Source organism: Ranitomeya imitator, chromosome 4 (assembly GCF_032444005.1).
Source record: "Ranitomeya imitator isolate aRanImi1 chromosome 4, aRanImi1.pri, whole genome shotgun sequence".
NCBI classification, from domain to species: Eukaryota; Metazoa; Chordata; class Amphibia; order Anura; family Dendrobatidae; genus Ranitomeya; species Ranitomeya imitator.
In genome coordinates, this window is record NC_091285.1 from 641,183,229 (window position 1) to 641,199,178 (window position 15,950).

Consider the following 15,950-nt stretch of genomic DNA (forward strand, 5'->3'; position numbering starts at 1 on the left):
CCTACATATTCTAGAATACCAGATACGTTAGAATCGGGCCACGTTCTAGTATATACAGTATATAACTGGTAGTCTGTAGGGAAAGTTAGAAAGTTCCAGACATCCGTCTGAGGAGGACAGAGGGTTTACAGAGCTGTGCATGCCCTCAGAGCTGCAGCTCCCAGAAAGACATTTTAGAAAGCAGAATTGATTGCAGCGAGCGTGCGAGAGATTAAGCACAGGAGAGGATACCAGCAGGGGACCAGCCCCAAGCAGGCTGCCTCCTTCTGAGGCGCAGAACACCGGTAGCCGGTATACCGAGGTTGTAAGGACCTCCACACAGAGAGAGAGAGAGAGAGAGAGAGAGAGAGAGAGAGAGAATCTGTGAGGACCTTATGTGAAGCTTAGCAGTAAGGGACTACACCACTACAGCGCAAAGGAAAGCTTTTACTTTCCACCTGGATAAGGGGACTGTGGACTTGCCTCCGAACCGGCCGGACCCTGCCTGCCCTGTGATCTGGTGCCCTGGACTGTGGCTGCTGAAGTCTTCAGTAAACGAGGTAAAGAGACTGCAACCTTGTGTCCTCGTTCCTTACTGCACCTCTCACTATACCACCATTTACACACTGGGAGGCCCTGGGGATATATTTCACCTGTGGGAAGGTATACCATGTAGATGCCATAACATCACCCCAGCGGACCCCTTAAAGCAGCGTCAGTCACCCTGACCGAATACCACAGGTGGCATCACGAACATAAACTTTATTCCCTTTAAAGACCGTTCCCTTTTACATGGGCACCCAGGGCCACGGACCGGGTTGCAGCCACCGTGACATCCCCCTGTGAACACCGGTACCGAGTACCCCCAACCTGCGGGGAGACTCATCTTTTAGTTGTACGGAGTGCAGCCGCGTGTGTATGAGGTGTATGGAGCGGAGCCGTGTGTGCAAGGTGTATGGAGCAGAGTCATGTGTGTGTATGAAGTGTACGAAGTGGAGCCGCATGTGTACGAGGTGTACGGAGCGTACGCTAGCTGTGTCGGATCAGAGCAGATATTGCTCCTCGCTCTGACACTGACTGGCAGAGGAAACATGGAGAGGTCTTTATCAGTGGCATACCGGAGCTGCAGCGACGTGAGCAGTCAGCGGTGCGGCGCAGCTGGATGACATCATTCAGCGCCACGGGAGTGGAAGCTGCCGGCTGCTGTAAGGGAGTGCATTGCAAGGTGTGTGTGTGTGTGTGTGTGTGTGTGTGTGTGTGTGTGTGTGTGTGTGTGTGTGTGTGTGTGTGTATGTATGTATAGTGATGGAGCAGACAATAATGGGGGTGTGAAGGCAATGATGCGGTGGGGTAACCATTTATGACCATTATACTGTACGCAGTATCATGTGGGGCCATAATATTGTACCCAGCATCATATGGCACCATTATACTGTACAAAGCATCATGTGAGGCAATTATACAGTATGCAGCATCATGTGGGCCCATTATACTGCACGGAGCATCACATGGGGCCAGTATACTGCACGCAACATCATGTGGGCCATTATACTGTACGCAGCATTATGTGTGGCCATTATACAGTATGGTGCATCATTTGTGGCCATTATACAGTATGGAGCACTGTGTGGCCATTATACAGTATGGAGCACTGTGTGGCCATTATACAGTATGGAGCACTGTGTGGCCATTATACAGTATGGAGCATAATGTGTGGCCATTATACAATGGAGCATAATGTGTGGCCATTTTACAGTATGGAGCATCATGTGTGGCCATTATACAGTATGGAGCACTGTGTGGCCATTATACGGTATGGAGCACCATGTGGCCATTATACAGTATTGAGCATCATGTGTGGCCATTATACAGTATAGAGCATAATGTGTGGCCATTATACAATGGAGCATCATGTGTGGCCATTATACAGTATGGAGCATCATGTGGGGCCATTATACAGAATAGAGCATAATGTGTGACCATTATACAATGGAGCATCATGTGTGGCCACCCATTATACAGTATGGAGCATCATGTGGGGCCATTATACAGTATGGAGCATCATGTGGGGCCATTATACAGTATGGAGCATCATGTGTGGCCATTATACAGTATGGAGCATCATGTGTGGCCATTATACAGTATTGAGCATCATGTGTGGCCATTATACAGTATTGAGCATCATGTGTGGCCATTATACAGTATGGAGCATCATGTGTAGCCACTATACAGTATTGAGCACTGTGTGGCCATTTTTTTTGTTTATAATTATTATTTATGAAACAGTGTGATCAGCAGTGCTAAATGGGTGTGGTAGGGGCTTGGAAATGGGTGTGACTAGTTGTAAAATGGGTGTGGTCAGAGGCGTGGCCTATAATTTGCCGCTGTGCGCGCCGCAAACTTCAATCCTTCAAAAGTTGGGAGATATGCCATGCCTAAAGGTGTTCAGTCTTAGAGATATTCAGTCTTAAAAATATTACCGGCAAGAAACCATAACTAAACTGTCTATTACCGTATGAGGCAGCGCATAGTGCCAGCACTAGAGGACCTGGTGTCTGTCTCGGTATTATGCCAACATAGGCAGTCGGATGGTGCGATGTCGGAGAGCTGTCCCGGGTGGTTACCTCAGTAAAAAAAAAAAAGTTCAACCTCGCTGTTAAGTATGGGGGGTCATATATACCATCAGATGCCCATGCCACAAATTCTATGTGGGACGTACCAAACGTCCACTTAATGTGAGGACAAATGAACACATTAGAAATATAAAGAAAAAGTTCACAGGCCACCCCTTATCCAAACATTTTGTAGAAAACCATGGGGGGTGGTACCAAACATGGTGGTTACTGGTCTTGAAATTGTACATCCAGATTGGAGAAAAGGCAATTTTATTAAATCCATGTCTCGACACTAATTCCTAGAGGACTTAACAGTGAGGTTTTTTGTTTTTTACTGAATTAACATCACCTGACCTTCGGGTTAGATATTTAAGGGCTTTCATCCAGCAGGGGGACAATCCCTGAGGAAGGAAACCGTGTTTCTGAAATGCGTTGGTTTAATGGTCCTTCCTACGATACGGTAATATTTTTAAGACTAAATGTCTCTAAGACTGAACGCCTTTAGGTAATTTATTGTGCAAAATTGCATATGCAGATGTGGTGTAATATACATGGTGCTTTTCAATCCCTTACCTGCTATTACCATTACACTATATCACCATTGGTTACCATACTTACTGGGCATTTATTTACTAAAAATAAGGATTTATCAGTGCGAATACACTCTTTTATGATTTTTTTTCCACTTATCACATGATGCTAAACACGATTGATTAAAATCACATGTATTTGCAATAAGGAAAAAGTAAAACGAAAAGAAGACCAAAAAAAAAAAGCAATAATATAACCAAATCCGGGGAAACTACAATTAGCACAATCACAGCAGACAGCGATCAAAACAAAAAAAAATAAAAACTTTTCTTGGGAAACAAAAAACAAACAAACAAATAATGTACATATTATGTACATCACTGAGGTATATACATCACATGAGGCAGACACTGGGGTATATACGTCACATGAGGCAGACACTGGGGTATATACGTCACATGAGACAGACACTGGGGTATATACATCACATGAGACAGACACTGGGGTATATACATCACATGAGACAGACACTGGGGTATATACATCACATGAGACAGACACTGGGGTATATACATCACATGAGACAGACACTGGGGTATATACATCACATGAGACAGACACTGGGGTATATACATCACATGAGACAGACACTGGGGTATATACATCACATGAGACAGACACTGGGGTATATACATCACATGAGGCAGACACTGGGGTATATACATCACATGAGGCAGACACTGGGGTATATACATCACATGAGACAGACACTGGGGTATATACATCACATGAGACAGACACTGGGGTATATACATCACATGAGACAGACGCTGGGGTATATACATCACATGAGACAGACACTGGGGTATATACATCACATGAGGCAGACACTGGGGTATATACATCACATGAGACAGACACTGGGGTATATACATCACATGAGACAGACACTGGGGTATATACATCACATGAGACAGACACTGGGGTATATACATCACATGAGACAGACGCTGGGGTATATACATCACATGAGACAGACACTGGGGTATATACATCACATGAGACAGACGCTGGGGTATATACATCACATGAGACAGACGCTGGGGTATATACATCACATGAGACAGACGCTGGGGTATATACAGTTAGGGCCAGAAATATTTGGACAGTGACACAAGTTTTGTTATTTTAGCTGTTTACAAAAACATGTTCAGAAATACAATTATATATATAATATGGGCTGAAAGTGCACACTCCCAGCTGCAATATGATAGTTTCCACATCCAAATCGGAGAAAGGGTTTAGGAATCATAGCTCTGTAATGCATAGCGTCCTCTTTTTCAAGGGACCAAAAGTAATTGGACAATGGACTCTAAGGGCTGCAATTAACTCTGAAGGCGTCTCCCTCGTTAACCTGTAATCAATGAAGTAGTTAAAAGGTCAGGGGTGGATTCCAGGTGTGTGGTTTTGCATTTGGAAGCTGTTGCTGTGAGCAGACAACATGCGGTCAAAGGAACTCTCAATTGAGGTGAAGCAGAACATCCTGAGGCTGAAAAAAAAGAAAAAATCCATCAGAGAGATAGCAGACATGCTTGGAGTAGCAGAATCAACAGTTGGGTACATTCTGAGAAAAAAGGAATTGACTGGTGAGCTTGGGAACTCAAAAAGGCCTGGGCGTCCACGGATGACAACACTGGTGGATGATCGCCGCATACTTAATTTGGTGAAGAAGAACCCGTTCACAACATCAACTGAAGTCCAGAACACTCTCAGTGAAGTAGGTGTATCTGTCTCTAAGTCAACAGTAAAGAGAAGACTCCATGACAGTAAATACAAAGGGTTCACATCTAGATGCAAACCATTCATCAATACCAAAAATAGACAGGCCAGAGTTAAATTTGCAGAAAAACACCTCAAGAAGCCAGCTCAGTTCTGGAAAAGTATTCTATGGACAGATGAGACAAAGATCAACCTGTACCAGAATGATGGGAAGAAAAAAGTTTGGAGAAGAAAGGGAACGGCACATGATCCAAGGCACACCACATCCTCTGTAAAACATGGTGGAGGCAACGTGATGGCATGGGCATGCATGGCTTTCAATGGCACTGGGTCACTTGTGTTTATTGATGACATAAGAGCAGACAAGAGTAGCCGGATGAATTCTGAAGTGTACCGGGATATACTTTCAGCCCAGATTCAGCCAAATGCTGCAAAGTTGATTGGACGGCGCTTCATAGTACAGATGGACAATGACCCCAAGCATACAGCCAAAGCTACCCAGGAGTTCATGAGAGCCAAAAAGTGGAACATTCTGCAATGGCCAAGTCAATCTCCAGATCTAAACCCAATTGAGCATGCATTTCACTTGCTCAAATCCAGACTTAAGACGGAAAGACCCACAAACAAGCAAGACCTGAAGGCTGCGGCTGTAAAGGTCTGGCAAAGCATTAAGAAGGAGGAAACCCAGCGTTTGGTGATGTCCATGGGTTCCAGACTTAAGGCAGTGATTGCCTCCAAAGGATTTGCAACAAAATATTGAAAATAAAAATATTTTGTTTGGGTTATGTTTATTTGTCCAATTACTTTTGACCTCCTAAAATGTGGAGTGTTTGTAAAGAAATGTGTACAATTCCTACATTTTCTATCAGATATTTTTGTTCAACCCTTCAAATTAAACGTTACAATCTGCACTTGAATTCTGTTGTAGAGGTTTCATTTCAAATCCAATGTGGTGGCATGCAGAGCCCAACTCGTGAAAATTGTGTCACTGTCCAAATATTTCTGGCCCTAACTGTACATCACAGGAGACAGACACTGGGGTATATACATCACATGAGACAGACACTGGGGTATATACATCACTGGGGCTGACACTGGGGTATATAAATCACTGGGGCAGATACTGGGGTATATACATCACTGGGGCAGACACTGGGGTATATACATCACATGAGGCAGACACTGGGGTATATAAATCACTGGGGCAGACACTGGGGTATATACATCACTGGGGCAGACACTGGGGTATATACATCACTGGGGCAGACACTGGGGTATATACATCACTGGGGCAGACACTGGGGTATATACATCACTGACACTGGGGTATATACATCACATGAGACAGACACTGAGGTATATAAATCACTGGGGCAGACACTGGGCTTTATATACATCACTGGGGCAGACACTGGGGTATATACATCACTGCGGCTGACACTGGGGTATATACATCACTGGGGCTGACACTGGGGTATATACATCACTGGGGCTGACACTGGAGTATATACATCACTGGGGCTGACACTGGGGTATATACATCACTGGGGCTGACACTGGGGTATATACATCACTGGGGCTGACACTGGGGTATATACATCACTGGGGCTGACACTGGAGTATATACATCACTGGGGCTGACACTGGGGTATATACATCACTGGGGCTGACACTGGAGTATATACATCACTGGGGCTGACACTGGGGTATATACATCACTGGGGCTGACACTGGAGTATATACATCACTGGGGCTGACACTGGAGTATATACATCACTGGGGCTGACACTGGAGTATATACATCACTGGGGCTGACACTGGAGTATATACATCACTGGGGCTGACACTGGAGTATATACATCACTGGGGCTGACACTGGAGTATATACATCACTGGGGCTGACACTGGAGTATATACATCACTGGGGCTGACACTGGGGTATATACATCACTGGGGCTGACACTGGAGTATATACATCACTGGGGCTGACACTGGGGTATATACATCACTGGGGCTGACACTGGGGTATATACATCACTGGGGCTGACACTGGAGTATATACATCACTGGGGCTGACACTGGAGTATATACATCACTGGGGCTGACACTGGGGTATATACATCACTGGGGCTGACACTGGGGTATATACATCACTGGGGCTGACACTGGGGTATATACATCACTGACACTGGGGTATATACATCACTGGGGCTGACACTGGGGTATATACATCACTGGGGCTGACACTGGGGTATATACATCACTGACACTGGGGTATATACATCACTGACACTGGGGTATATACATCACTGGGGCTGACACTGGGGTATATACATCACTGGGGCTGACACTGGGGTATATACATCACTGGGGCTGACACTGGGGTATATACATCACTGGGGCTGACACTGGGGTATATACATCACTGGGGCTGACACTGGGGTATATACTTCACTGGGGCTGACACTGGGGTATATACAACACTGGGGCTGACACTGGGGTATGTATTGTATACAGTACAAAAAGGAAAAAAAATAACCAGCTCACCTGCGGCGTGTACAAGTGCGGAACCCGTGTAGTCTCACATGTGGTGATCAAAAAATAGGTTAATCCAGCTTCTTATAAAATTAAATTTTATTTATCAAAAATTAAAAAGGAAGATGATGACAGACAAGATGTAACATAACAAGTGGCTACGAGTTTCGAATACAAAGTGTCCTTTCCCAAGCTACACATACTAAAACCTTCATGGAATTTATACCATGATTAACCAATTAGAAGGTATTCACTCATCACATGATGCTAAACACGATTGATTAAAATCACATGCATTTATAATAAGGAAAAAGAAAAAAGAAACCCAAAATCCCAGCAATAATATAACCAAATCCCAGAAAACTACAATTGGCATAATTACAGCAGACAGCATTCAAAACCCCCAAAAAGTAAAAAAAAAATTTGAGAAACAAACAATTTTTTTTTACATATTTATGTACATCACTGGGGCTGACACTGTGGTATATATATATATCACATGAGACAGACACTGGGGTATATACATCACATGAGGCAGACACTGGGGTATATACATCACATGAGACAGACACTGGGGTATATACATCACATGAGACAGACACTGGGGTATATACATCACATGAGACAGACACTGGGGTATATACATCACATGAGGCAGACACTGGGGTATATACATCACATGAGACAGACACTGGGGTATATACATCACATGAGACAGACACTGGGGTACATACATCACATGAGACAGACACTGGGGTATATACATCACATGAGACAGACACTGGGGTATATACATCACATGAGGCAGACACTGGGGTATATACATCACATGAGACAGACACTGGGGTATATACATCACATGAGACAGACACTGGGGTATATACATCACATGAGACAGACACTGGGGTATATACATCACATGAGGCAGACACTGGGGTATATACATCACATGAGGCAGACACTGGGGTATATACATCACATGAGACAGACACTGGGGTATATACATCACATGAGACAGACACTGGGGTATATACATCACATGAGACAGACACTGGGGTATATACATCACATGAGACAGACACTGGAGTATATACATCACATGAGACAGACACTGGAGTATATACATCACATGAGACAGACACTGGGGTATATACATCACATGAGACAGATACTGGGGTATATACATCACATGAGGCAGACACTGGGGTATATACATCACATGAGACAGACACTGGGGTATATACATCACATAAGAGACACTGGGGTATATACATCACATAAGACAGACACTGGGGTATATACATCACATGAGACAGACACTGGGGTATATACATCATATGAGACAGACACTGGAGTATATACATCACATGAGACAGACACTGGGGTATATACATCACATGAGACAGATACTGGGGTATATACATCACATGAGACAGACACTGGGGTACATACATCACATGAGACAGACAAACTTACACAGCATCAATAGTAAAACGATCTAATGTTACAAATAATAATTAAAAAAAAGGTTATTCTCACCCTCCGACGTCACCTGTTGTCCTCGGCAGTGCAAGCGGCAGGTTCCAGTGCCCAGGATGCTATGCGAGAAGGACCTGCCATGACATCACGATCATGTGACCGCGACGTCATCACAGGTCCTGCGCTCATACCAACCCTGGGACCGGAAGCTGCCGCGTGCACCGCACACAAGCGCCAGGACTTCAAGGGGTCTTCGGAAGGTGAGTATATATTTATTTTTTGTTTTAAGTCTTTTTTAACCACGCATATAGTGCCCACATTGCTATATACTACGTGGGCTGTGTTACATACTGCGTGGGCTCTGTTATATACTACATCTATGTGCTATATACGATGTAGCTGGGCAATATACAACGTGACTGTCCAATATACTACGTAGCTGTGCAATATACTATGTGGCTGTGTCGGTTCTGTTATATACTACATCGACTGTGCAATATACTACGTGGCTGTGCAATATACTATGATATACGACGTGGCTATGTTATATACTACATGGCTCTGCTACATACTATGTGGCTGACCAATATACTACGTACCTGTGCAAAACACTACGTGGCTATGTTATATACTACGTGGCTGTGTTATATACTACGTAGCTCTGCTATATACTATGTACGCTGTGTTACATTCTACGTCGGTTGTGTTCTATACTACTGTGCAATATAGCATGTAGCCTGTGCTATATACTACCTACATATTCTAGAATACCAGATACGTTAGAATCGGGCCACGTTCTAGTATATACAGTATATAACTGGTAGTCTGTAGGGAAAGTTAGAAAGTTCCAGACATCCGTCTGAGGAGGACAGAGGGTTTACAGAGCTGTGCATGCCCTCAGAGCTGCAGCTCCCAGAAAGACATTTTAGAAAGCAGAATTGATTGCAGCGAGCGTGCGAGAGATTAAGCACAGGAGAGGATACCAGCAGGGGACCAGCCCCAAGCAGGCTGCCTCCTTCTGAGGCGCAGAACACCGGTAGCCGGTATACCGAGGTTGTAAGGACCTCCACAGAGAGAGAGAGAGAGAGAGAATCTGTGAGGACCTCTGAGGACCTTATGTGAAGCTTAGCAGTAAGGGACTACACCACTACAGCGCAAAGGAAAGCTTTTACTTTCCACCTGGATAAGGGGACTGTGGACTTGCCTCCGAACCGGCCAGACCCTGCCTGCCCTGTGATCTGGTGCCCTGGACTGTGGCTGCTGAAGTCTTCAGTAAACGAGGTAAAGAGACTGCAACCTTGTGTCCTCGTTCCTTACTGCACCTCTCACTATACCACCATTTACACACTGGGAGGCCCTGGGGATATATTTCACCTGTGGGAAGGTATACCATGTAGATGCCATAACATCACCCCAGCGGACCCCTTAAAGCAGCGTCAGTCACCCTGACCGAATACCACAGGTGGCGTCACGAACATAAACTTTATTCCCTTTAAAGACCGTTCCCTTTTACATGGGCACCCAGGGCCACGGACCGGGTTGCAGCCACCGTGACATCCCCCTGTGAACACCGGTACCGAGTACCCCCAACCTGCGGGGAGACTCATCTTTGAGTTGTACGGAGTGCAGCCGCGTGTGTATGAGGTGTATGGAGCGGAGCCGTGTGTGCAAGGTGTATGGAGCAGAGTCATGTGTGTGTATGAAGTGTACGAAGCGGAGCCGCATGTGTACGAGGTGTACGGAGCGTACGCTAGCTGTGTCGGATCAGAGCAGATATTGCTCCTCGCTCTGACACTGACTGGCAGAGGAAACATGGAGAGGTCTTTATCAGTGGCATACCGGAGCTGCAGCGACGTGAGCAGTCAGCGGTGCGGCGCAGCTGGATGACATCATTCAGCGCCACGGGAGTGGAAGCTGCCGGCTGCTGTAAGGGAGTGCATTGCAAGGTGTGTGTGTGTGTGTGTGTGTGTGTGTGTGTGTGTGTGTGTGTGTGTGTATGTGTGTGTGTGTGTGTGTATGTATGTATGTATGTATAGTGATGGAGCAGACAATAATGGGGGTGTGAAGGCAATGATGGGGTGGGGTAACCATGTATGACCATTATACTGTACGCAGTATCATGTGGGGCCATAATATTGTACCCAGCATCATATGGCACCATTATACTATACAAAGCATCATGTGAGGCAATTATACAGTATGCAGCATCATGTGGGCCCATTATACTGCACGGAGCATCACATGGGGCCAGTATACTGCACGCAACATCATGTGGGCCATTATACTGTACGCAGCATTATGTGTGGCCATTATACAGTATGGTGCATCATTTGTGGCCATTATACAGTATGGAGCACTGTGTGGCCATTATACAGTATGGAGCACTGTGTGGCCATTATACAGTATGGAGCACTGTGTGGCCATTATACAGTATGGAGCATAATGTGTGGCCATTATACAATGGAGCATAATGTGTGGCCATTTTACAGTATGGAGCATCATGTGTGGCCATTATACAGTATGGAGCACTGTGTGGCCATTATACGGTATGGAGCACCATGTGGCCATTATACAGTATTGAGCATCATGTGTGGCCATTATACAGTATAGAGCATAATGTGTGGCCATTATACAATGGAGCATCATGTGTGGCCATTATACAGTATGGAGCATCATGTGGGGCCATTATACAGAATAGAGCATAATGTGTGGCCATTATACAATGGAGCATCATGTGTGGCCACCCATTATACAGTATGGAGCATCATGTGGGGCCATTATACAGTATGGAGCATCATGTGGGGCCATTATACAGTATGGAGCATCATGTGTAGCCATTATACAGTATGGAGCATCATGAGTGGCCATTATACAGTATGGAGCATCATGTGTGGCCATTATACAGTATGGAGCATCATGTGTGGCCATTATACAGTATGGAGCATCATGTGTGGCCATTATACAGTATGGAGCATCATGTGTGGCCATTATACAGTATGGAGCATCATGTGTGGCCATTATACAGTATGGAGCATCATGTGGGGCCATTATACAGTATGGAGCATCATGTGGGGCCATTATACAGTATGGAGCATCATGTGTAGCCATTATACAGTATGGAGCATCATGTGTGGCCATTATACAGTATGGAGCATAATGTGTGGCCATTATACAGTATTGAGCATCATGTGTGGCCATTATACAGTATGGAGCATGCTCCATACATCACATGAGACAGACGCTGGGGTATATACAGTTAGGGCCAGAAATATTTGGACAGTGACACAAGTTTTGTTATTTTAGCTGTTTACAAAAACATGTTCAGAAATACAATTATATATATAATATGGGCTGAAAGTGCACACTCCCAGCTGCAATATGATAGTTTCCACATCCAAATCGGAGAAAGGGTTTAGGAATCATAGCTTTGTAATGCATAGCGTCCTCTTTTTCAAGGGACCAAAAGTAATTGGACAATGGACTCTAAGGGCTGCAATTAACTCTGAAGGCGTCTCCCTCGTTAACCTGTAATCAATGAAGTAGTTAAAAGGTCAGGGGTGGATTCCAGGTGTGTGGTTTTGCATTTGGAAGCTGTTGCTGTGAGCAGACAACATGCGGTCAAAGGAACTCTCAATTGAGGTGAAGCAGAACATCCTGAGGCTGAAAAAAAAGAAAAAATCCATCAGAGAGATAGCAGACATGCTTGGAGTAGCAAAATCAACAGTTGGGTACATTCTGAGAAAAAAGGAATTGACTGGTGAGCTTGGGAACTCAAAAAGGCCTGGGCGTCCACGGATGACAACAGTGGTGGATGATCGCCGCATACTTAATTTGGTGAAGAAGAACCCGTTCACAACATCAACTGAAGTCCAGAACACTCTCAGTGAAGTAGGTGTATCTGTCTCTAAGTCAACAGTAAAGAGAAGACTCCATGACAGTAAATACAAAGGGTTCACATCTAGATGCAAACCATTCATCAATACCAAAAATAGACAGGCCAGAGTTAAATTTGCAGAAAAACACCTCAAGAAGCCAGCTCAGTTCTGGAAAAGTATTCTATGGACAGATGAGACAAAGATCAACCTGTACCAGAATGATGGGAAGAAAAAAAGTTTGGAGAAGAAAGGGAACCGCACATGATCCAAGGCACACCACATCCTCTGTAAAACATGGTGGAGGCAACGTGATGGCATGGGCATGCATGGCTTTCAATGGCACTGGGTCACTTGTGTTTATTGATGACATAAGAGCAGACAAGAGTAGCCGGATGAATTCTGAAGTGTACCGGGATATACTTTCAGCCCAGATTCAGCCAAATGCTGCAAAGTTGATTGGACGGCGCTTCATAGTACAGATGGACAATGACCCCAAGCATACAGCCAAAGCTACCCAGGAGTTCATGAGTGCCAAAAAGTGGAACATTCTGCAATGGCCAAGTCAATCTCCAGATCTAAACCCAATTGAGCATGCATTTCACTTGCTCAAATCCAGACTTAAGATGGAAAGACCCACAAACAAGCAAGACCTGAAGGCTGCGGCTGTAAAGGCCTGGCAAAGCATTAAGAAGGAGGAAACCCAGCGTTTGGTGATGTCCATGGGTTCCAGACTTAAGGCAGTGATTGCCTCCAAAGGATTTGCAACAAAATATTGAAAATAAAAATATTTTGTTTGGGTTATGTTTATTTGTCCAATTACTTTTGACCTCCTAAAATGTGGAGTGTTTGTAAAGAAATGTGTACAATTCCTACATTTTCTATCAGATATTTTTGTTCAACCCTTCAAATTAAACGTTACAATCTGCACTTGAATTCTGTTGTAGAGGTTTCATTTCAAATCCAATGTGGTGGCATGCAGAGCCCAACTCGCGAAAATTGTGTCACTGTCCAAATATTTCTGGCCCTAACTGTACATCACATGAGACAGACACTGGGGTATATACATCACATGAGACAGACACTGGGGTATATACATCACATGAGACAGACACTGGGGTATATACATCACTGGGGCTGACACTGGGGTATATAAATCACTGGGGCAGATACTGGGGTATATACATCACTGGGGCAGACACTGGGGTATATACATCACATGAGGCAGACACTGGGGTATATAAATCACTGGGGCAGACACTGGGGTATATAAATCACTGGGGCAGACACTGGGGTATATACATCACTGGGGCAGACACTGGGGTATATACATCACTGGGGCTGACACTGGGGTATATACATCACTGACACTGGGGTATATACATCACATGAGACAGACACTGAGGTATATAAATCACTGGGGCAGACACTGGGCTTTATATACATCACTGGGGCAGACACTGGGGTATATACATCACTGGGGCTGATACTGGGGTATATACATCACTGGGGCTGACACTGGGGTATATACATCACTGGGGCTGACACTGGGGTATATACATCACTGGGGCTGACACTGGGGTTTATATACATCACTGGGGCAGACACTGGGGTATATACATCACTGGGGCTGACACTGGGGTATATACATCACTGGGGCTGACACTGGGGTATATACATCACTGGGGCTGACACTGGAGTATATACATCACTGGGGCTGACACTGGAGTATATACATCACTGGGGCTGACACTGGGGTATATACATCACTGGGGCTGACACTGGGGTATATACATCACTGGGGCTGACACTGGGGTATATACATCACTGGGGCTGACACTGGAGTATATACATCACTGGGGCTGACACTGGGGTATATACATCACTGGGGCTGACACTGGGGTATATACATCACTGGGGCTGACACTGGAATATATACATCACTGGGGCTGACACTGGAGTATATACATCACTGGGGCTGACACTGGAGTATATACATCACTGGGGCTGACACTGGAGTATATACATCACTGGGGCTGACACTGGAGTATATACATCACTGGGGCTGACACTGGAGTATATACATCACTGGGGCTGACACTGGAGTATATACATCACTGGGGCTGACACTGGAGTATATACATCACTGGGGCTGACACTGGAGTATATACATCACTGGGGCTGACACTGGGGTATATACATCACTGGGGCTGACACTGGAGTATATACATCACTGGGGCTGACACTGGGGTATATACATCACTGGGGCTGACACTGGAGTATATACATCACTGACACTGGGGTATATACATCACTGGGGCTGACACTGGGGTATATACATCACTGGGGCTGACACTGGGGTATATACATCACTGACACTGGGGTATATACATCACTGGGGCTGACACTGGGGTATATACATCACTGGGGCAGACACTGGGGTATATACATCACTGGGGCTGACACTGGGGTATATACATCACTGGGGCTGACACTGGGGTATATACATCACTGACACTGGGGTATATACATCACTGACACTGGGGTATATACATCACTGACACTGGGGTATATACATCACTGACACTGGGGTATATACATCACTGACACTGGGGTATATACATCACTGGGGCTGACACTGGGGTATATACATCACTGGGGCTGACACTGGGGTATATACATCACTGGGGCTGACACTGGGGTATATACATCACTGGGGCTGACACTGGGGTATATACTTCACTGGGGCTGACACTGGGGTATATACATCACTGGGGCTGACACTGGGGTATATACATCACTGGGGCTGACACTGGGGTATATACATCACTGGGGCTGACACTGGGGTATATACATCACTGGGGTATGTATTGTATACAGTACAAAAAGGAAAAAAAATAACCAGCTCACCTGCGGCGTGTACAAGTGCGGAACCCGTGTAGTCTCACATGTGGTGATCAAAAAATAGGTGTTAATCCAGCTTCTTATAAAATTAAATTTTATTTATCAAAAATTAAAAAGGAAGATGATGACAGACAAGATGTAACATAACAAGTGGCTACGAGTTTCGAATACAAAGTGTCCTTTCCCAAGCTACACATACTAAAACCTTAATGGAATTTATACCATGATTAACCAATTAGAAGGTATTCACTCATCA

The 15,950-nt window shown here is 44.9% G+C and overlaps 1 protein-coding gene across 3 annotated transcripts in view; it reads right to left on the minus strand.

Annotated features, from left to right (window-relative positions):
• Positions 1-15,718, minus strand: part of DDHD2 (DDHD domain containing 2) — a 100,815-nt gene extending 85,097 nt beyond the window's left edge. Inside the window, exon 1 of one of the 3 annotated variants that reach the window (XM_069766876.1) lies at positions 15,701-15,718. The gene's annotated coding sequence lies outside the window, so the exon portion shown is untranslated. Of the gene's footprint in view, positions 1-7,451; positions 7,578-15,700 lie in introns of those variants that run through there. The other 2 variants (XM_069766878.1, XM_069766874.1) reach the window with 2 other exon arrangements.
• Positions 15,719-15,950: the final 232 nt, after the last annotated feature.